The sequence below is a fragment of the Thamnophis sirtalis genome, unplaced genomic scaffold (assembly GCF_051295495.1).
Source record: "Thamnophis sirtalis isolate CommonGarterSnake01/CBP01778 unplaced genomic scaffold, rThaSir2_p1.2 scaffold_4, whole genome shotgun sequence".
Lineage (NCBI taxonomy): Eukaryota > Metazoa > Chordata > Lepidosauria > Squamata > Natricidae > Thamnophis > Thamnophis sirtalis.
The window spans coordinates 59,750,889-59,773,680 of record NW_028261384.1 but is presented as its reverse complement, the minus strand read 5'-3'; the positions used below and the strand labels follow the sequence as shown (position 1 = coordinate 59,773,680).

Genomic DNA, 22,792 nt, shown 5'->3' with positions numbered 1-22,792 from the left:
CCCACGCTGATGCTCTCAGCCGCTGCCCCCTGCCAGAGGCCGTGGACGACCCTGCTGCTGCCGCGCCGGTCTTCCTAATCGACGACCTCAATCTTCCTCTCTCTGCCGCCGACATCGCCCGGGAGTCCGCAAGGGATCAGGTAATTTCCCGGGTGCTAGACTGGGTTAAGCGGGGGTGGCCAAAGGACCCCGTAGACACCGTTTACCTTCCCTTTAAATCTCGCCTAGCGGAGCGAGGAATGACAAAAGAAATGATGTAAATGAATGAGCAGGAAGAGGGGGAGTTTCTGAGGAGTAGAATGTATAAAAGGTATTGTTTGAATGCTATTCTTTGCTCTCCTTGTACTCGATCCACTTGGGAGGAGACTTGGAGGCTGCTTTTGCACACACTTTTTATTTTTTTCTGTAAATAAACCTTTTTTGAATTGTGAATCAGACTTATCTCTGTGTTGTGAGGATTTAATAGTTGGGTTTTTAACTCACACTATTGATAGCCCTTGTTATTGCAATTGAAGGTTATGTTCTTGTACAGGAACAGGAAGCTCAAGTACAAAGAAGATATAAAAGAAAGTATAAAACCCATCCACTCGCAATCCCATTTTGTTCGGCTGACCCAGAATTCTCTTTGTGGTTCTGTTCAATAAACAATTTTTCCAATTAATCTCCATATTGCTTCTAGCTTGGAACTGAAGCAGATATATTTTCCTTCCAACATGGCATTTGGCTCATTTTTCTCCCTGTCTTAAGAACTCTCCACGTTCCAGACCAAAGCATTCATATTTAAACTGAGGTTTCAATTAGAGGCATTGTTCTTTTAACTTAAAGCCCCGCCCATTCCTTCCGCTGCTTAAGGATACGGTATACACCAATCAACCCTTCCCCCTCCTCTAAATCCCGTCAGCTCCGGTCAACAGTCGAAGCTCTTCCTCACCAATCGTCTAGCAGCAGCTACAATGTGCGCGCCGTGGGGGAGGGGGCGGTTATCGCTTGTTATTTCTAGTACACGCAGGCGTTGTTTGGCGCGTGCGTGTTCTTTCTTCCATCCCGATGTTTTTGGAGTAAATAGCAAGAGCCTCGCGGCTTGCTTGGACAAAGACTGAAAGATGGCGTGCGCGTTCTCTCCGACTTAATCCTGACTCTCCAGCACCCTCCCTCCCTTTGGAACTGCCGCTATTTTCTGATTGGACGCCTGGTGCCCCGGTCAGCTGTCAGGAATCGTAGAAGCTAAGTCTGCAAGGAGTGCGGAAGGGGGTGAGACAGTCTCAAGACAGAGGCATATGGTCGCATGTACCTATCACGTTTCCTTTAATTCAGTGGTGATAGTCTATAGGCGCATGCTACCAAAGAAGATTCTGATCAAAGCCAGGAAAAATGCAAAACTACCTCCTTCTATGACAGCTGCCATGCTAATGTAAAGGAAGGCGCAACTGGCTCTTTTATCGGACCAGTCACCTTTTGAGACGCTTGCTTTATACTGGAGTTCTCCTCCTCTTGCTGTCGGATATTGGAAGTATTGGACTGGTGCAGACAACTCCAAAGGTTAGAGGGGTTCTCCCATTTTCCCCCTCATATTAGTTTAGCTGCCTGAAAATGACAAGCAGCTCAAGATGGTCCACCACTGCTTAGACTTGTGGGCTGGGGACACACAGGGAGATTTTAAGGAATTGTTGAACTAGCTTTTATCTTCAGCTTTCGACCACTTTGCTGAAGAAAAGAGAGAATGGGCTGGAGCTGGGGTTGGTGGAGCTAAGAAATCAGAGAAGTTATCTGATAGCTTCCATTTTGCTGCATCTTTCTTGCATTATGCTGAGGGTGAGCATGGACAACTGTCCACCTCTTTGCTCTCTGTCAGTCTCCTTTATTGCAGTGCCTACTGCAGAGAAAGGTGGAAATGTCTGTATGGATGATTTTGATGCAATTGCAACTTGAATTCTGCTGAACTATGTCTTACAGAACTGCAAGTAGTATTTCCTTTATAGGTCTTAGGTGGGTCTTGCAAATAAGGTATTTCTAGCTCTGATATAATTCCATAACAGGGTGACTTGAGGGAAATAATGCTATACATTTAATATATAATTTCACAAATTCTTTATTCCTTTATGGAATTTATGTCTTCCCAAAACAGATACATGCAATGGTTGTAATAGATTGAAATTATAATTAGAATTGTATGCATATTACTGATTCAAATGCATTGAGATTTATGCATTGAGATCTATGCAGTGAATTGAGTTCTTAATATAGATTCTTAAGATTCAGAGAAAGTGATAGAACTAGAATGGGTTATAGCTTTTTTAAAGAAAGGAGCATAGATAATGGATTTTAAAGAAAATAACAGTAAATGTAAATGTGTCAACTTACATTCTATTAATTGTGTGCTTAGGTTGTAGTTTTCAACATAGCTTCTAGTTTAGAAATCAGTGCAATAATTTTAGCTAAAATTACACTGATTGGTTATTAGTAGTTTATTGCTGTTTTTCTCCACAGACTTATTGTAATGGCTCCTCTCCTAACTTGAGAAAGTAAAGACTCTTGAAATGAATTATTTCAAAAGGAACCTTTAATCAAGCAGGATGGAAACCACTAGAAGCAAAGCAGCATCTGAAAACCTTTAGGCCATGCAAATGGGATTAAGCTGATAATGATCCCTCCCCTTTGTCCGATTGTAAATTCTGACCAATACACAAGTGTGAAGATGCTTCCTTAACTCTTCTGTCCTGGGAGTCAATACAGCACATGTTCCCATGGCTATCTCTAGTTAGACATAAAAATTATATATCCCACATGGCTACCATAAACATCCCTCCAGAGATGTTGGGACCTTCAGTCTCCTGGTGACAGGAAAGTTGTAAAGTTGTAAAACTCAGTTGTTTCAGATGTAGCTAATGATTTAGCTCAGAGGCTCTCCTCCTCCCAATTGAATGGCAGTATCACTTTTAGGGATCTGACACTTATATAAGTGTAAGGAGGGTTACATGAATATAACTTCAAGTACACCTAAGGGCATAGTAAACTTGACTTTATGATGGCATTCAATTTAATTTGTAAGAAGGTATTATATAATAGAAAGCACAATGTTCAATAATCCTGCTCTGGCTTTTTCTTCTTTCTTTTATCTGATTTAATTTAACCATTAATATAGCTGGGCCTGGCCAGTAAGCTTATTAATTTACATTTATGGACTAATAAGACTAATGTTTGAGCTTGCAAATTCATGGAAACATCTGAGTACAAATAATTTTTGCTAAGTACCCATGGATACTGTGAAATTAAATAATATTACAGATTGTTGTTACATTATTTTTGCATATAGAACCTTTAAATATTAAAAAGAAGATTAATATTTCTAGTTTACATCAGTTTGAATACTATTTCATGAAAGGAGAACACATAAGATTGTCCTTAACTCCTCCCAACCATTAACTAAATCTGTCCATGTTGCAGCTATGTCAAAATGTTTTCCAATTTGTGCTAGCCAATCTGCATTGTCCACTTTGTATGTTATGCTTCAATTCCTTATAACTAAAACAATTAACTCTGATTGACTACTGCAACCTGTGGTGGGAATGACCACTCTGCTTTGTGTTTGTTTTTTATTATTATTATTATTTATTTTTCAGAAAATACGTTTATTTCCATTTCATTCCATACAATCACATGTATACTGTGCATAACCGGGGCATATAACATTGAATAATAAACACAGCCCTCGCTTTTATAGACAATACCCCCCAAAATACAAACCCAATATACCACCTTGACCCACCATACACCCTCTTTCACCCCCCTCCAACTTTCATTCTTCCTTCCAACATACCCCTCTACTTCCTACTTCCCCTCCCCCTCTATCACTCCTCTCTCCCAATACATTCCCTCCCTTCCTTCTCCTCCTACCTCTCTCCCACCCTCTCCACCCCTCCTTCTTCTTTCGCTCTGCTCCTCCCTTCGGTGTACCTCTATTGTCTATCAATATGTTCAGCTTGTCCTATTTTTAGACTAACATTAAAAAGCCACAGTATACAAGTGCAATCATGTGCTTTAAGATCTGGCACATATTATATTTTCCCCCTCCCCCTCTCCCCCTAGAACCCCACCTCCCTCCCCCCGACTTCCCAGAGCCCGTACATGGTATAACTTTTTAACAAACACAGTCTAAAATGTCTTAAAACAAAGCATCGGGGGAAAAAAAGGTCGATAAGATCTCTACGTTGAACTCAGCTTCTTACTGTTACCCAAATTTAAACAGTTTAAGTTATTGCTAATCTTAAGCATAGGCTATCTGGAGTTTCTTAGTACCATATTTGCTTTGTGTATAGTCAATCCATTTTTTCCAGTCTCGTTTATATCTCTCGTTTGAATGTTCTTTAAGATATGCTGAAATTTTTGCCATTTCGGCTAAGTTTATAACTTTCAAAGTCCATTCTTGAGTTGTAGGCATGTCTTCCTTCTTCCAGTATTGCGCCACCAACAGTCTTGCTGCCGTTATTAAGTACAGAACCAAGTTAATCTCTACCGCTGTAAAATCAGTACATATACCTAGTAAAAACAACTGAGGGGTGAATTTTATCCTTCTTTTGAAGATATTTTGCAGGATCCACCATATTTTTATCCAAAATGCCTTAACCTTACGACATGTCCACCATATATGAAAATATGTAGCGTCAAGAGAACCACATCTCCAACATTTAGGCTGTACATTCGGATACATAGAAGCAAGCTTTTTGGGATCTAAATGCCATCTATAAAACATCTTATAAAAATTTTCTCTCAAATTTTGTGCTTGTGTGAATTTCACATTTCTTACCCATATTCTTTCCCATGTGTCCAGCATTATTGGTTCCTCAATATTCTGAGCCCATTTTATCATACAGTCTTTAATCAGTTCCGTTTCGGAATCCATCTGTATTAGTACATTATATATCCTCTTTATATGCATTACGCTTTGATCTCTTATTTGTTTAAACAAATTATCCTCAGCTTTTACAAAGCCAGTTTTTTGATCTATTTTCCACCTAGCCTGTAATTGGCCATACTGAAACCACGTTTGAACTACCTTCTCCTCTTTAAGTACCTCTAAAGATTTTAATTGTAACACCCCCCTTTCTAAAGTAAGAAGTTGTCTGTAAGTGGTTCTATCGTGTTTTTGTTCTATATTCATATTTTGAATTGCATGTCTAGGAATTGCCCACATGGGCAACTTATCGTTTAGTTTGTGTTGATATTTTTTCCAGACCCGCAATAAAGCATTTCTTAAAATATGATTTTTAAAATTCTTATCCAATTTTTTGTTAAATAACAAATAAGCATGCCAACCATATACCAAATCATGTCCCTCGATATTCAATATTCTATCATTGGTTAAATGGGTCCAGTCACTAATTGCAGATAATGCCACTGCATCATAATATAATTTTAAGTTAGGTAATTTCAATCCTCCTCTTTCACGTACATCTTGCATTATTTTCATCTTTACCCTCGGCTTCTTTCCTGCCCATACAAATTTGTTGATACCCTTCTGCCATTCTAAAAGATTCGCATCTCTTTTAAGTATTGGTAACATTTGAAAAAGAAATAAATTTTTTGGTAAGATGTTCATTTTCACTGCCGCTATCCTACCCAGCAAAGATAAATGCAATTTCTCACACCTTTTCATCTCCGTCTGTATACTATGCCAAAGTGGTTCATAATTATGCTTATATAATTTCCCATTTGAAGTTAAAATATTAACTCCGAGATATTTGACTTTTTTAACTACCTCACATCCTAACATCACTCTTAATTCTTCCTTTTGTTTAGTATTCATATTTATAGCTAATATTTTAGTTTTTCCTAAATTTATTTTAAAGCCAGACACTTGACCATATTGATTAATCGTATTCATTAAGACCGTACTGGATTCCTGCGGTTGTTCCAATATTATGACCAAATCATCCGCAAAGGCGCGAACTCTATATTCTTGCTGTCTAATCTTGATCCCTTTTGGACCATCCAAGCCCCGTATTTTATTCAACAATACTTCCAAAGTTATAATGAACAATAGTGGGGACAAAGGACAGCCCTGTCTTGTACCTTTTTCGATTTGAAAGGAGTCTGTTAAACTTCCATTGACTATGATTTGGGCTGTTTGCTGCTGATATATTGCTTTAATTGACTGTAAAAAGCCATCTCCTATCTGCATTTTTTGCAATATCTTCAACAGAAATTGCCAATTAACTCGATCAAAGGCCTTCTCAGCGTCCAAAAATATGAATGCGGCAGGGATTTGATTGTTCTTTCCCAAATATTCTAAAGCATTAATGATTAATCTAAAATTGCTCTTCATCTGTCTCCCCTGTATAAAACCTGTTTGGTCAGTATGTATCAATTGTTGAATAGCCACCATTAACCTATTTGCTAATATTTTAGTAAAATTTTTATAATCTACATTAAGTAATGAAATAGGTCTATAATTTTTTGGCTGAGTAATATCTTGATCTTCTTTGGGTATCAACGATATAAACACTGTCTTCCATGATGGGGGCACTTTACCTTCCGATTGAATTTTATTAAATAATTCTCTAAGAGGTTCTACCATTTCTAACTGTAAGTTTTTAAAATAAACCGCCGTTAAACCATCTGTACCTGGTGCTTTCCCTAACTTTAATTGTTTGATTACCTGCAGGATTTCCCCAGAGGTTATTGGTTGGTTCAACTTTAGCCTATATTCTTCTCTAACTAGGGGGATTTTCTCTTTATCTAAATATTTATCTATGTCTAAACCCCTAATTTTGTCCCCTTTGTACAATTCTGTAAAAAATTCCCCAAATGCCTTTTGGATCTCCTCCTGTTGAAACACCTCCTTCCCTCTATAACGCAATTTGGATACATTTCGAGTTTTTCTTTTTTTCCTAATCTGATAAGCCAACCACCTGCCGGGTTTATTTGCGTTACAGAAAGTATTGTGTTTTGCGTATAATAAACTGGTGGCTACCTGGTCAGAGATCAGCATATCAAATTGGGATTTTAATATGGAGATTGCTTCCTTAGCCTTTATATCGCCTGGATTCAGTGTTAATTCCAACTCTTTCCCTTTAATTTCCTCTTCCAATTCTTTTCGTTTTTGCCCTTGTTTGTGTCTATGTATTTTGTTTATATTCATCAGTACTCCTCTCATATACGCTTTGCTTGCATCCCATACATATTCCATAGATGTGCCCTTATGTTGAGAACAAAGTATTCAGATAACAATTTTTTACAATCATTAATGTACTTTTCATATCTAAATAAATTTTCATTCAACCTCCAAGACCTTCTTGCCTGCACTACCCTTCCCAGTTCCATCCAAACTGGGTTATGATCCGAAAGAACTCTCTCCGCAATCTTTGTCTTCTTCACCCTAGAAAGTAAATCATTAGTAATTAGTATAAAGTCAATCCTTGAAAGAGATTGATGTCTATCAGAAAAAAAGGTGAAGTGATATTCCTCTGCATTCCTTTCGCGCCAAACATCTCGCAATTCGAAATCGTCCATCATGTCAAAAAAAGATTTGGGTAACTTAGCTCGGAATTTAGTGTTCGGGCGAGATGTCTTCTTATCTCTTTTAGTGTCAATCACGCCATTCCAGTCGCCCAATAGTATACAAGACTTAAAGTCCCACTGTACTAATTTAGCATGGAGATTTCTGTAAAATCCATCTTGTTGTTGATTAGGAGCATAAATTCCCAAAAGTAATGTCTTTTTCCCTTCTAAGATTAAGTCTAGTGCGATATATCTTCCAAAGGGATCTGCTTCAATTAACTCGGCTTTAATGTCTTTTCTTAAGTATACAACTATGCCATTTTTCTTTTCCGTAGCAGAGGTCACAAAATGTTGACCAAGTTTGGGGTTAAACAAATATTTTTGATCAGTTCATTTGATATGAGTTTCTTGCAAACAAATTATATCATTCTTAAACTGTTTGAGATAATGAAATATTTTCTTTCTCTTCTGTGGAGAGTTCAGTCCGTTAACATTCCATGTCAAAATCTTAGTTGTCATTTTTGGTTGCCTGAAGCTTTTTTAGAGCCTCCCGCATGGCCTGTCTAACCTTTGGTCTGGCTCCTCCCATGGCTTCTGAGCTTGTTGCTGTGACTCCTTGATCAATGGCCGGTGATTGTTGAGATTGTTGCGTTATAGCTTGTTTTTCCATTTGTCTGGTAGTCGTACGGTTAGGTCTTTGTTCCCTGACCCCTTGCCCTTCTGGGAGGGGGAGATGGTACGTTTTGTCTGGTAGTTGTGTGGTTTGCTGTTTATCTTGTCCTTCTCATGGTCTTTCTCCATATCCCGATGATTCAGGGTGTCCCACCTTCAGAATCTTATGATAGAAATCTTGAGCTTTCCATACAGAGTTGAGACGATATCTTTGCTTGTCAAATGTAACTATGATACCAAATGGGACATCCCATCTATACTGTATCTGACGCTTTCTGAGCTCTTCCACCAAAAAAGCATAATCTCTTCTGGCTCTTAGCATTTGAGGTGGTATTTCTTTCAAGACAATCAAATCCTGTCCGCCAATTTGAAGCCTGGTATTATAGGACTCTTGTAGTATCATGTTTCTGAACTCTCTTGTAACAAAGTATATTACCACATCTCGGGGGAGTTGCTTCTGTTTTGCCGCCCAAGAATTAACGCGATAAATTTTGTCGATCTGCCAATCAAAATTGGATCCCGGTCTTCCCACCAGACAGTCAAAAGCCTCTGAAAACATCTGCTTTAAGTTCTCCTGCTTCTCTTCGCGCAGCCCCCTGTCTCTTAATGCAAGCTCCATCTGTTTATGCTGTATCATAATAATTTGTTTTTCAGCATTTTCAACTTTTTGTTCCACCACTTCAGTTTTAGATGTCAAGTTAGTTTTAGCTTCATTAAGAACCTCTAAGTTATCTTCCATTCCAGAAACATATTCTGTCAGTACATTTACAATTCCCATCATATCATCATTCATTTTGGTGATCTTAGTATCAAACTTATCATATAAGACTTTTATCTCATTCCTTATTTCATCTCTGAATTCTCTGAAAGTTTCTAAATTCTGTTCTCTAGATTCTCTGAACATTTCCAAAAAGAATTCTTTCGTTGGTACATCTCCACTAGGGGGCATAGAGGGTGGGGGCTGCAACTTTGTGCCAGGTATGGGGGACGTGGCTCTAGGAGGTAATTTCGCAGGATTTAATTTTGATGCCATTATGTCTTTGCTTTAAGCACTTAATCAAATTTTGCTAGCCCGCTGTGCAGCTTACAAAAAAAAAAAAAGGGGGAAAAATTCCTCCCTTTTTGCAGAGAGTTTACGGAAGGTTTCAAAAGACTGGCATTGCACCAAAACAGTTCAGCAAGAAAAAAAAAAAACTCTGTTTGGAATGTCTCTATATTAGCAAAGAGTCTTTGAAAACTTTTAGAGTTTGATAAGAAAGAATCTTCAAAGAAGTGGAGCTAATTAGATCGTGAAAGGCTATTCCTTTGATTCCTTGCCAAGGAATTAGGGATATACCATTATTGCAAATGCGAAAGCTAGAGAATCGCCATCTTGAAAACAGTTACACAAAGGAAGCTTTATAACACTGAAGCTAGGATTTTTCCTGGAAAAAGCAAATAAAGTTCTCAGGTACGGGCTCTGCTTGTATTAGTTTCAGATAAAATAGTTTCAGAAATTGTCCTAAGAGGGGTTTCCTTGCCTTGTGCTGTAAAGACAGCCGAGGTTTCTGGCCGGAGGTATGACTCAGCTTTGGTTGTCTCCCCCCTTCTGTTCGCAGCAAAAAAAAAGCTGCAAACTTCAAAGAAAGCCTTACCAGCTGGGTCTCTCTCTGCAAACTTCTTGCCTGAAGAATGAGATATCTACTGGATGTTTAAGTAGATAACGAGCCAGAAATCTGGGAGCAGCTCAATTAAGCTGCCGCCAACGGCAAAGTCCCGCCCCGGAAGGGAATGACCACTCTGCTTTGGTCATTGATATCCAGTGCCATTTTTCTAAAATGGTAGAAAAATAAAAAGCTGGAATTTTAAAAAGTTAAATTTACTAAAGACCTGTAATAGAACTTTCTTATTCTTATACTCGTTGAAATTGACAAGGATTTCCCACTTTCATCTTTTAATCTTTTAACAGAAAAAAATTGTATTAAAAGGTATGTATATGAAGCTAGACAGTTGTATCAGTCCAGGAGAGGTAAAAAAAATAGGTGAATCAGATAAAGCATTAAATCATCACCATGGCCGAATTTTAGGGAGAGGTTGAAATCTCAAAGAGTAGTGGCAGTCATAGCTATGGTATAAACCATTTGCACTATTACCTGACCTTGAGGCCCTATGCAAGGTCAGTCATGCTCTAGTCATTATTGCATGTTGCTATAATGAGTTAATTATTGCAACATACTCTATAGGCCAATGGTGGCTAATCTTTTTCTAATCATGTGCCAAAAGCAGGGGGAGCACAGGGGGGTCATGCACAGGCATGCCCACACCCATAATGCTTTTGGCCCATGATGGACCCATTTTTCACCCTCCTCAGGCTCCAGAGGCTTTCTAGGAGCCTGGAGAGGGCAAAAACAGCCTCCCATGCCCCCCGGAGGCTCTCCAGGGGCTTCAGGAGCTTCCTAAAGGCTCCAGAGGGCAAAAAAATGGCCCTACAGGCAACCTGCCCATTCCCAAACTTCTGGTTTGCACTTTGGGTGGTTTTTCCCCTTTGCTAAACCAGGGAGGGGCAAAGCCATGTGATGCACCCAGCCTGTGGGTGCATCACATGGCTTTGCCCCTCCCTGGTTGATACCTCTGCTTCAGAGTATTTAGAAGCTGCAGCTAGTGCAGAATACAGTGGCACATCACAGTCCTGGGAGTCCCTAGGGCTGCTTATATAACACTATTACTGCACGAACTACATTGGTAACCAATTTAATTCCGAACCCAATTCATAGTACTCGTTCTTGTTGGTTTTTTTGTGAATTTTTTTAAAATTAGTTTTATTACAGAAAAAGCACACACACACACAAAAGAATCATCTTTCATTACATCTTGTAGAAAGCGTATCCATTGGTCACAAGTACATTTCATGCATTCCTTCCACAATCACATATAATACATTCAGTTTGAATTATATATGTTAAAAGTTTATATATTTTACTATCACCATACCACCATTTTCATTTAATTAAGATTTCAAGAACACAGCCACCTGCTGGCATTTTATTTTCTTCCCCCAGTCTCAATCAATCTGCCATATCTTTATATCTTTATAACATATTCTAAGAAAAGAGTCAATTAATAGGACATCTAACATTTCCTCTTCCTAACATATCTTTATTATTATTGTAGTTAACTAGAGATTATTTACTATTTTTCTCTTCTCTCCACCGGCGCAAAGAAGCAACAATCTCTAAACAACAATCTATTAATATGTGTTAACAAAATGACCATTTAAAATCTAAGACAATCTAAAAAATGTTGACATTTCTAGTTGATAATCACCAAAGTATACATTAACATTGCCTTTTGTTTTTGTAGTTAGAAACAGAAAAAAACCAATTGTTTGCTATTTCTAATCCAAATTAGAATTTCTAATTGATAATCACCAAAGTACGCATTAACATTCCCTTTTGTTATTATAGTTAGAAGAAGACAGAAAAAAACCCCCAATTATTTGCTATTTATGTCACATCACCTCTCATTCTAATCCAAATTATTTATAGCTTCATAACAGGATCTAAACACAAATTTATAAGATTTATAAGTCTTTTCACCAAATCTCAGTTACAATTTGCGGACTGGTTATTTATCCTAATTAAGGCTATCATTTCATTGTTAATATCATGGTAAATTATATGTTAACGAATAAACATTCAGTGAGTCTACAAAATACTAAAGTCCATACTTATTAATCATCAAAAATTAGCTAGTTTTTATCATCAACTGGCATTATCAACCAGTTCCTTTCCAGTAGCAAAATGGTCCTTTCTCTCTCGCCAGCAGTTGTGTCATTTCTCTTATTCGCATCTTTTCAGAGTTCAAAACTTCTCTCTGCACCCTGTAGCTTAAAGGATCTCTCATTTAGTTTCGTTGCTCTTTAATTGTTATTGACGTAGGCTTAGCTTTGGTTACCAAACTTATTTCTGAATATATTTGTCTTCTTAATTCCATCCTTCTCACTCTTTTTTTCCCTCCTGCATCTTGAAGTTGGAGGAAAGGCTCCAAGTTGTCAAAAATACTTTTCCACCTTTCCCTTCTTTTCGCTGACCGCCTTGTTTTCGCAGATTAAGGACTACGTTTTTAACTAGTGTGTTGAATGTATGATGATACAATTGTGAGAGAGAATGCGCCCACTTTTTAATTTAATTAATTTAATTAATTTTATCACTGTATTGTATTTTTAACTATTATTGTGGGGTGTGTCTGAGTAGAATGCTTGGTTAGTGAATATGATAGGACTGGGGGTGCGACCTGGAGCCCCCTCCACTGAGTGCAGAAGCAGAAGTGAATGGGGGCCCGGATCCACCCCCCGTCCTAGAGTGAATGGTGTATGTGGCCTGTTGGGAAGAATGGGGGACATGGGAGAGGGAGGGGGTTGATGGGGAGGGGGGAGGGTTGGAGTATTTCGGTTACGACCGTTAGGGGCAGACATGATGGGACCTGTAGGGCTAGCCATTACCGAGGAAGAAGGACTCACTACATTACAGTGATTCCTTGTTCCGGCCCCTTAGGCTCACCTCAAGGACCTGGTGGCAGAGGAGATCAGGGCCCTGGTCTCAGGTTGCTGCTGCTAAATGCCAGGTCTGTTGTGAACAAGGCCCCCCTCATCTGGGACTTAATATTAGACGGGGTGGCAGACCTGGCATGTATAACTGAAACCTGGCTGGGCCAAGAGGGAGGAATCCCCCTCTCAGAAATGTGCCCAGATGGGTTCCAGGTGCTTCACCAACCATGACACCAGAAAGGGGTGGGGGAGTAGCAGTTATCATCCGAAAGTTGTTAGTTCCTCGCAGGATCCCTGCCCCAGAGATTGTGGGGTGTGAGTATCTCCTCTTGAAGGTGGACCTAGGGATTCAAGTGGGCTTGTTCATGACATACCGACTTCCCAGCTGCGTCACGACAGCCCTGCCTGTGCTGCTAGAGGCAGTAGCCGGGTTGACGGTGGAGTTCCCCAGACTAATGGTGCTGGGGGGGCTTTAACCTACCATCTCTTGGCGAACACTCGGATGGGGCACAGGAGTTCATGGCCTCCATGACAATAATGGACTTGACCCAAGTAGTTCAGGGCCCAACTCATAGAGTGGGACACACACTCGACCTTGTATGTCTCTCGGGATGGAGATGTGATCTGGAATTAAGGGGAATAGAAACCTCGCCCTTGTCATGGTCAGATCACTCCTTGCTGAAGCTTGACTTCAGGACACTATTCCCCCATTGCCGGGAGGTGGAACTGATTAAGTGGTTCCACCCCAGGCGCCTGATGGACCCGATGGGATTTCAGAGGGAGCTTGGAGAGATATCTGACTCCCTTGCCCGAAATCCGACCGAATCCTTAGTCGCTGCCTGGAATGTTGTGACCATGGTATCCTTCTGTGACATCTGGAGGAGGTGGAAGTGAGAGGCACCATTTTACAGTGGTTCTCCTCTTACCTCTCCGACAGGTCGCAGTTGGTGTTGGTCGGGGGGCAGAGGTCAACCCCTAGGCCCCTCAAATATGGGGTGCCGCAGGATTCGGTCTTGTCCCCCCTCCTACTTAACATCTACATGAAACCGCTGGGTGAGATCATACGACAGCATGGGATAAAGTACCATCAATATGCAGATGATACACAACTGTATCTATCAGCCCCATGCCAACTCAGTGTAGTGGCGGACGTGATGTGCTGATGCCTGGAAGCTGTCAGGATCTGGATGGGGATGAACAAATTGGTGCTCAATCCTGACAAGACTGAGTGGCTTTGGATGTTGCCCCCGAAGGATAGCCCAGACAGTCTGTCCTTGATCCTGGGGGGTGAAAACTTACACCCCTCAGAAAGGGCCTGCAACTTGGGGGTCCTCCTGGATTCGCAGCTGACTCTGGAGCACCATCTGCCAGCTATGACCAGGGGGGCCTTTGCCCAGGTTCGCCTGGTGCACCAATTGTGGCCCTATTTGACTGGGGGGGGGGCACTTCAAACGGTCACTCACGGCCTTGTCACCTCAAGGCTGGATTATTGCAATGCGCTCTACATGGGACTACCCTTGAAAAGCGTTCGGAGACTACAGCTGGTCCAGAATGCAGCCGCGCGAGCGATATTGGTTGTACCAAGGTAAACCCATGTTACACCTGTCCTCCGTGAGTTGCACTGGTTACCAATTGGTCTCTGGACACAATTCAAGGTGTTGGTTATTACCTTTAAAGCCCTACATGGCTTAGGACCAGCGTACCTGCGAGACCACCTACTGCCACATACCTCCCAACAGCCGATAAGATCCCACAGATTGGGCCTCCTTCGGATGCCGTCAGCCAGACAGTGTCGGCTGGCGGGCCCCTGGAGGAAAGCCTTCTCTGTGGCTGCTCCGACCCTTTGGAATCAGCTACCCCCAGAGGTCTGGACCTTACCCACTCTCATGGCCTTCAGGAAAGCTGTTAAAACCTTGCTGTTCCGGCAGGCCTGGGGCTGTTGACCTTATTGTTAAGGTCCAGCCTCGATTAGAACGAATGCGTGTTGTGAATTTTAAACTATTCTTTTTATTTTTCTTTTCTTTTTTTCTCCCTTCTTTGTAAGCCGCCCGGAGTCCTTCGGGATTGGGCGGCCTATAAATTTAATAATAAATAAATAAATAAATAAATAAATAAATATTTAGTCCATTAATGGATTCATCTGACGTCTTATCTTTATTTTCTATATTTCCATTCTCTTCTTTGGTCTCTGGGGCTCCAACCCCCTCCTCTTTTACTGTAGCACCCCATAAACTGTCCCATTGTCAAATCTCTCAAGTCCTTCTGAAATGTTTTGAAGTCCAGCCAGGATGTTTTGGATTATTAGGTTTTCTTCCTCTGAATATTGATCCATTTTTCAAAATGTAAAGGAATATAAAAAAAAGAAAATAGGAAAAGGAATCTGCCACTCTAGCCTGTCAAAATTTTAGGGGATGTGTCTGTATTCATTTTAAATCTTAAGCACAAGTTCTTTCAAAGTTTTTAAAGTATAAGGGTTCTTATTTTTTGCTTGTCTTTTCCTTCTCTTGCCAAAATGTTTCCCAGAAGCACTAATAAAACAGGTTTCGTGCTTTTAAGTCTTTATCAGGTTTTATAAGCGAATTCCAAACCCTTCCGTTGCAAGGTCAGTAAAACCAAATGAAGCAGAACAAAGGATACATTGTGTCCAAAGAAAAACAAAGTTCAGGCTTTGGCTTCCAAGTGGCAGATTCAATAGTTATTCAATTATTATTTTTTATGCTTTTCCCTTAGATAGCTTTAATATAATTTTAACCAATAGAAGGAAAAATTTGTTGAAATAAGAGAAAAAGTTTAATTTAGCCAAAGAAAAAATTAGGGTATTAAAAAAAATAGAGAAAAAAAGATCAGTCCATAGACTTCAAGCAGGGAAACAGGAAACGTTGCAATTACTTCAATCCACAAAACATCGTTACAAACTAGAACAGGAAATTTTTTAGTAGCAGTCCAATAAATATCAAATTCACCGCTTTATTCTTACTTTGAGGACTAGTTATTATTATTTTTTTAAGAAAAAAGTTTCTTAACGCAGATATTCTGAAAGTAAAAAAAGAAAAAAAACCCTACACCAGATGGAACACTTTCGCTTCATCTTTTCCTTCGGGAGCCGTCTCCGACTATGCCAGCCTGGGGGCTGTCTATTTGTCTTCGGTTGGAAGTACTACCCTTGGGTCAATCAGGGACTTTGCGGTGTCCCTGTGACTAGCAAGGTTTTGGCTTCCCTGTCACCGTCTCTTCGGGATGGTTTAAGTCCTACCGGACCATCCAAGGACAAAAGTTTCATCGGCGGACTCGGATTGTCGAGTCCGCATGATGTGTCGTTGCGACATTGACTCCTCCTCTTTTGGTACTGGTTGTTGTTTTTAAAGTCCTACTTGGCATGGGTCCAGGGTATCTGAGGAGCCATTTCTTCCCAATGGGACTAGCCTGCCCCACTCATACCAGTGGAAGAGGCCTATTAAGGAATTCCAGCATAAAGGTTCAAGGAGAAGAACCTTGTCCATTGAGGCCCCATTCTAGTGGAACACTTTACTATCAGAGATGAGAACTGCTTCTGGCCTTCCAGAACCATATTAAAACTTGATTTTATTGGTTGACCTGGAGACCCGAGCAGAACACTCACTGCTGGGGTTGGCTGACTGTTCATCCATCTCTTTATTATGGGTCATCTTGTTTTAAAATCTTAATCTGTGTAGTTTAGAGTTTTACTATTTTATTTTTTCACTTCTTTTATAGCTTGTAATCTGCTCAGAATAATTTTATAGAGAAGGTGGGTGGCATAAAAATTAATAACTAAAATAAAGAATTAAAATTAATCTGGTATATTTCAGATGGTTTATACATAAAGTGCAAGCTTTGCTTACTTGTTTTTATAATTATACATTTGTAATTAAAGAAAATTACAACTTAGAAAAAGTTGATTTGTCTCAGCTACTATTATTTTATTTATGTATTCTTAAATTATTAAAACCAAATTGGAATACTGTAGCAAAATACTTTAAATTGCAACTGTAGTTCAATAAATACATGCTAAGAGATTTAAAGATACAGTATCTAAATAAATGAATTTAATGAATGTGTAAAGTAATTTAAATATAACAATGCTGTTCCTTATCCTAAATTAAATATTGGAACATATCAAGAAATATTGGTTTCAGATGAAAATTTAGAAATCTAGGTCAAGGGTGTCAAACTTGCAATGACACATCGTCACATGACATATTACAACTTTTCCCCCTTCACTAAACCAGGGTGAGCATGGTCAGTGCATGACACATCTGGCCCATGGGCCATGAGTTTCATACCTCTGATCTAGGTGAAACTGAGTAAAACATTAATTTCAATAAGACAAATTTTAACATACCTTTTAATTTTTTACCATATCTTAAGTTTTTTTGTGAAAACAAATTATTCTGGCTAATAGAAAGAAAATGCCAGGCATGCCTCCTTCAATATCCAAGAAAGAAAAATCTCAACTCCATTTGAATAGAGATAAAGTACTGTTTATGTTTACCCACCACCCTTCCCCCAATTCCCCAATCCTATGTCCAATCTGCAACTCCCTAAGGTGTCATGTGGGGTGCATCTTCAAAAAACATCATCAAGTTGGTATGTGAGATGGCTGACCTTGACCAATTTCAAACACAGACCATCAGCATGCGCAGAAGATGGTGAGAACAAAACTCCCTTCTTCATAACTCGTCCAGCACCAGTAATTCCCCCTCCCAAATATCTCAAGCCCCCTCCCTCCCTGTTTCTTTTTTTAGATTAAAGTTTTTTATTTTTCCATTTTCCAGAGTGGGAGGAGGGAATGGTCACACGTGGGTTTTATCACAGCCTGATTGGTCCAAGACTGAGAGGAAATCTATAAATACTGGTGCCTGACCACTCCTAGCCCAGATTCTCTCTCAGTCTGGTCCAAACTGTAGAGTAGTTTGATAGGATTCTACTTTATTTTCTCCTTTTGGGTGAGTTCTATTCAATTTGAATTCTATTTGGCTAATTGGGCACTTTAAATCCTTTTAAACTCTAAATTGATCTGCTGCGGCCCCAAGGGACAGATCTCTGCCTCGGGCGGCTGGGGGAGGGCCCAGTGGGGCACTAGTCTCCCCCCCGCAGGCCAGGAGCCTTAGCCCATCCCTGGGTGAGCGGGGGTGCGGGCTCCATTCAAGCTGCTTAGAAGCGGCCGTTTCTGCAGCAGGAAAGATAAAAGAAACTTCGGAGCCTCGAGGGCGAGCGGCCCGCCTTGCAGCTGATCGCTCCGGACGGGGCCTCGCTGCAGGCTTCTTTGTTTGTGTTGCCGTGGAGACAGAGCAGGGGTGAGGAGAGCGTGTGTGTGTGCCGTGTGGCTCTCCCTGCTCATTTTAAAGCAACGCCGGCTGGAAAAGCCTGGCTGGGGTGCTGGCATTATTTCCAGCCCTTTTCTCCCGCGCACGGAGGTCCGGTGGCCATTTTGGAGGCTGCCACGTGCGTGAGGCCTTGCCTTTCTCGACGGGCCTAGTGCGGCCTAGTGAGAGGCCTTGAGCCTAGATCTCCCCACAGGCTTCAGGCCCTGGTCTCAGGGGGGACTTTGGAGGCCGATTCCTGCTCCTTTCGTTGGACATGTGAGTGGGGCATGGACAAGGGAGCGGAGATTCCCCAGGGGCAGGGGGCAGGCCCAACTGGGAGTGAGGAGGCCTTGGATCAGGAGGTGGGGGGGGCTCCCCCTCAGAGATCCCTTTCTTTGAGGCGCCCCTCCAGTTCTGCCTCTAGGGATGAGGCAGCTCGCCATAGGGCGCTAGAAAAGACCTTTGTCAGGGCAGAAAGACAGGCCCAGTCTTCCAATTTTTCTTCTCCAGGCAGTACTGACCGTCGGCCTTATAACGTGGAGCAAACCTTTGCTCAGGCCATTCAGCTCCCGACGGTTGACACCCCTGTGGCCGCATGGGTGTCCTCCTCCCCGGGGGTGTCGGGCGATGCGGCAGATAAGATGAAGCCGGAGGATAAGCGCGCAGAGCTTACTTTGCGGAAGAACTTCAATGCCACAGCGTGGGCCATTAAGGCGGCGGCCTCAGCTTCCTTAATCGTGCCACAGTCATGTGGCTCAAGAAGCTGCAGGAACGCATTCCCATACAGGAAGACCGGATCCATCAGGATCTGGTCAAGATTCTGGCAGCGTGTCAGTTCTCAGCTGACGTGACCTTGGATACGGTCAAGTTTGCTTCTAGTGCCCTGGCCACCTCGGTCACCTCCCATAGGCTCCTGTGGTTACGCCATTGGCAAATGGACAACAAGGCGAAGTGGGATTTGGCGGGTGCCCCCTTCAAAGGGCCCGATCTCTTTGGGGAGGCCCTTACTCGCATCCTCGTGGAGGATAAGGACAAAAAGAAGGTCCTCCCCTCCACGGCTAAGAAGGCCGAGAACAAGTCACGTCCCTTCCGTCGGCAACGGTATAGGCACCCAGCTACGGCTATAACCAGCGCTTCGCTTCTTTCTCTTCAGACAGGCAGTCCTTGGGGCAGCCCTTCCAGGACAGGAGCCGATTCCAGGGCCAGGCTCGGTGGCCCTTTCGTGGGGGAGGCGGCCGTCCCTTCCGCAGGGGGAAGTGACTCGAACCCGAGTCATCCCATCGGCGGCTGCCTCGCTCTTTATAAGGACCGGTGGGACGACATCACGTCGGACGCCTGGGTCCGGACCACGGTTCATTACGGGCTCAGGTTAGAATTTCTCTCCACTCCTCCAAATCTCTTTCGGTCGTTCCCTCCGTCCCGGAGTCGAGAGCGCCGCTGCCTGATGAGTCAGGCGATCGCCCACCTCCTCGAAATCCAAGCGGTGGAGGCGGTTCCCGCAGGGGAACGGGGCCTGGGCCACTACTCAAATCTTTTCGTGGTCCCGAAGAGCACGGGGGGTTGGAGAGCAATTCTAGACCCCAAGCGCCTGAACAGGTTTCTGGTCTACAGGCGGTTCAAAATGTCATCGCTCAAGTCCATTCTTCAGGGCATCAGAAAAGGCGATTTCCTGGCCTCCGTGGATCTCACGGAGGCCTATCTTCATATTCCCATCCTGCCCGCCCATCGCCGGTTCTTGAGGTTCTCCCATGGGTCCCACCATTACCAGTACAGGGCTCTTCCCTTCGGCCTGGCCTCGGCCCCGCGGACCTTCACAAAGATCCTGGCGGCTCTGGCGGCTCATCTGCGAGCGGTCCCGGTCCGCCTCCAATGTTATTTAGACGATGTCTTGCTCCAGGCGGGATCCCTGACTCAGGCCGTTTCAGATCTTCGGCTTACCATTCGGAGCCTCCAGGCCCTGGGCTTCTCGGTAAACTTCGAAAAGAGCCATCTCACTCCTTCCACTCGCATCTGGGGACAGTCATAGATTCCAAGATGGGGGAGGTGCGTCTGTCTTGGGAGAGGCAGGTAAACCGTCGTCGTCTGGCGGAGTGCATTCGCACAAAGAGCTCCGTTTCCATCCTCTCTGTCGCAGTTACTAGGCAAGATGGTCTCTTGCATAGGGATTGTGCCGTGGGCCAGGCTCCACCTTCGGCCCCTTCAATGGGAACTTATCCCCTATCAGAGGGGACGGATGAGCAATTCTCTTCGGACTCTCCGCATCTCGGCGTGGGTCCGTGCGTCCCTGGCGTGGTGGCTCTCCCCGGCCATCCAGCGGAGGTGTTTGTTCTGGGAGCCGAGCAGGGTGACCGTCACCACGGACGCGAGTCTGTTCGGGTGGGGGGCCCTAGTGGGCTCTCGGATGGCGCAGGGCAGATGGACGGCCACGGACCTCCGCCACAACATCAATTGGCTGGAGCTGAAGGCCGCGCGTCTGGCCCTGAGTCACTTTCGCTCCTCGGTGGAAGGGAGCCACGTTCTCCTCCTGACGGACAATGTGGCCACCAAGGCGCACATCAATCGTCAGGGCGGGACCCACTCGAGAGCTCTCTGGCTGGAGGCTCTGCGATTGGGGTCATGGGCGGAGAAACACCTGCAATCTCTGGTGGCGGAACACATCTCGGGACTCTCCAACGTCCAGGCGGACTGGCTCAGTCGAGCGACTCTGGACAACGGCGAGTGGCAACTCCACCCGTCGCTGTTCTGGGAGATCTGTCGTCGGTTCGGGTCCCCCCAGGTGGACCTGTTTGCATCTCCCGAGAACACCCAACTCCCGCGTTTCTTCACCTGTTTTCAGTCCAGCTCGGCGGAGGGCACGGATGCCCTCAGGAGCTGGTGGCCCCCGGGCCTTCTCTATGCCTTTCCCCCCATTCCACTCATCCTGGGGACCGTCAGGAAGGTGGTGACGGAAGGGGCCTTGGTCATTCTGGTGGCCCCGTTTTGGCCCAGGAGGCCAAGGTTCGCGGACCTGGTTCAGCTGTCGGTGACTCCCCCGTGGAGGATTCCGCAGGGGGAGGTGGTCTTATGGCAGGGGGCCCTGATTCACCCAGAGCCTCAGTGGCTCCAGCTGACCGTGTGGCTCTTGAACAGCAGCTTCTGAGGGGAGCTCATCTGTCTTCCGGGGTCATTCGCACCATCGAGGCGGCCCGGCGTTCCTCGACGACCCGCATTTATAACTCCACCTGGGCGGCCTTCGTCTGCTGGTGCTCCTCCAGGGGCATCTCTCCCGACAGAGCCACCAATCTCAACGTCTTGGATTTCCTTCAGAAGGGCCTGGAGGACGGGCTCTCGCAAAACACCTTACGATGCCAAGTGGAGGCTCTGTCCTCGGTCTTGGGGGGGGCGGGGTCTTCTTCTCTTTCCCAGTCTCCCCTGGTCAAGCTGTTTCTCAAGGGGGCGGCTAATCTCAGGCCTCCCCCCGTTCATAGATTCCCCATGTGGGACCTTCCTCTAGTCCTCAAGGCCTTAACGGGAGCTCCGTTTCAACCTCTCCGCTCGGTGCACTTGCGCTTCTTATCACTGAAGGTGGTCTTCCTGGTGGCCATCACTTCCGCCCGGCGTATATCCGAGCTGGGCGCCCTGTCCTCTAAGGATGACCTCTGTCATTTTCACCAGGACAGAGTGGTCCTTCGCCTTGACCCGGCCTTTGTTCCCAAAGTAACTACCCCTTTTCACAGGGCTCAGGAGATCGTCCTGCCCGACTTCTGCCCGAGCCTGTCCAATGACAGGGAGCGACTTTGGCATCGACTGGATGTCCGCCGTGCCCTGCGGATCTACCTCCGGCGGACCAAGGATTTCCGCAAGTCGGAGGCCTTGTTTGTCTCCTTCTTACCTGGAGCTCTGGGTTCGAGGGTGTCCTCGGCTACCATCGGCCGTTGGCTGTATCAGGCCATCTCAGAGGCCTACGTGGCCTCAGGGCGGCCGATTCCATCGGGCATCACGGCGCACTCTACCAGAAGCGTGGCGACCTCGGCAGTGTGGGCCACGAGGGCCCCGTTTGAAGACATCTGCCGGGCGGCTACCTGGGCCTCTCCAACTTCATTCATCCGGCACTATCGTCTGGATGCTTTCGCGTCTGCGGACGGGTCTTTCGGTCGTAGGGTCCTACAGGGGGTGGCGGCTGAGGCTCCCCTTGGGCCCTAGAGTTTCTGTTCTCCCTCCCTGGGACTTTAGCTTGGGTATGTCCCACGTGTGACCATTCCCTCCTCCCACTCTGGAAAAAGGACGTTGGTCTTACCTGAACGTCTATTTTCTGATGGGAGGAAGGAATGGTCACAACCCGCCCTGAGCTCTGTCAGTTGGGGCCAAGGGGAGGGCCCGGGGGTGTCTTCCCAGGGTTTGTTGTGTGGTTGTTTTCTTGTTTTTCAGTTGTACCATTCGTGTTCGAGAATCTGGGCTAGGAGTGGTCAGGCACCAGTATTTATAGATTTCCTCTCAGTCTTGGACCAATCAGGCTGTGATAAAACCCACGTGTGACCATTCCCTCCTCCCATCAGAAAATAGACGTTCAGGTAAGACCAACGTCCTTTTTCATAATATATAATCACATGTATACATAATATACACAATATATAAAGCATATTACATAACCAACATCATATTGTATTGTTAAATATTTACATTAATTCATCTTATCAACAGCTCCCAAAAACCAATTATTGGCTCTTCTGCTCTCCATACACCATATTTGTGCTTTGTCCATCACTTTCTTCTCCCTCTCTCCTCTCCCTCCCTA

At 44.0% G+C, this 22,792-nt stretch overlaps 1 protein-coding gene across 5 annotated transcripts in view; it reads left to right on the top strand.

Moving 5' to 3' along the window:
• The first annotated feature begins 922 nt into the window (after window positions 1-922).
• MYRIP (myosin VIIA and Rab interacting protein) overlaps window positions 923-22,792 on the top strand; it is a 236,258-nt gene continuing 214,388 nt past the window's right edge. For all 5 annotated transcript variants that reach the window (XM_087713000.1, XM_087712998.1, XM_087712997.1 and 2 more), the window contains exon 1: window positions 923-1,539. The gene's annotated coding sequence lies outside the window, so the exon portion shown is untranslated. The remainder of the gene's footprint in view (window positions 1,540-22,792) is intronic.